General features: G+C 62.6%; 1 protein-coding gene across 1 annotated transcript in view; it reads right to left on the bottom strand.

Annotated features, from left to right (window-relative positions):
• The window catches only part of TMPRSS4 (transmembrane protease, serine 4), a 6,698-nt gene that overhangs the window by 5,186 nt on the left and 589 nt on the right, over nt 1-923 (bottom strand). The window lies entirely within an intron of this gene.

The raw sequence follows: 923 nt of genomic DNA, 5'->3' as shown, positions 1-923 counted from the left end.
CGGGAGGGGCCCCAGGCCCCCGGCCATGGCGGCTCCTCCGGGCTCCACTGCAGCCTGCAAACTGCCCGTGCTTGTGCCCATCGTCTGGTACAGGGCTCCTTTCCAACAGCCCCGCGCAGGTCCAGATGCAGGTGGTAGGGATGGTGCTGCGGTGCTGGCCACCTCTCTGCCTGGAGAAGGTATCACCCACGGTGGATTTTTCTTTTTCTTCAGTCCATGAACCTCCCCAGTTTCAGATTCACAGCTTGGAGCTGCCCCAGGGGAGCTCCCAAAGCCACACAAACAAGAGCTGCACTGGTTAAATTCCTGCGTGGAGTGGAAGCACCTGATTTCCTGGAGATCTCAAGGCTGCCGTAACTAATTGAGCTCCTTCGCCGTGCTCTCTGGAAGCGCGTGAACGCCGCCGTGGCCGGTCCTGTGTGCCCGTGCCAGCCCGCGAGCCATGGACGCCCTGGGCAGGGGGTGCAGCCGGACCCTCGCTGTCTGCGTGAGGCCGAAAGGTGTGAGGGAAGGCGGGGTGTTCCTCTGCAAACCCCAGCTTCAAAGGCTGTGGGGTGCTTGGGTCTTGGCTGCAGGGGTTTGACCCCCTGGGTACGTGCAGGCATTGCCCCGGGGCAGGGGGGCAAGTTCCCCGGCTGCTGTCCGGCTGTGTCGCTGGTGCAGGGTTTTGGGGCGCCCAGCGAGCTGGGCTGGACGTGTGTGCCCTCTTGTTAAGGAAGCTTTTTCCTCCTAGGGAGGGACTGCATGCCAGCCTGGGGTTTGGTGGCTGTGGCTTTGCTTGCAAAAGGCGCTGCGGGGAGCCAGGCTGAGCCACCCCTTGTGCTGGGTTATTGCCCAAGACTGAACCCCTTCTTGGGAGCGGAAAAGGTGCCCCAGAAGGGCAGGTTCCCCTTGGCGAGCAGACTTTCGAGATGTGCTGCATT

The sequence above is a fragment of the Mesitornis unicolor genome, unplaced genomic scaffold (assembly GCF_000695765.1).
Source record: "Mesitornis unicolor isolate BGI_N332 unplaced genomic scaffold, ASM69576v1 scaffold31731, whole genome shotgun sequence".
NCBI lineage: Eukaryota > Metazoa > Chordata > Aves > Mesitornithiformes > Mesitornithidae > Mesitornis > Mesitornis unicolor.
The sequence above is the reverse complement of the archived record's forward strand: the minus strand, read 5'-3'. Positions and strand labels throughout refer to the sequence as shown.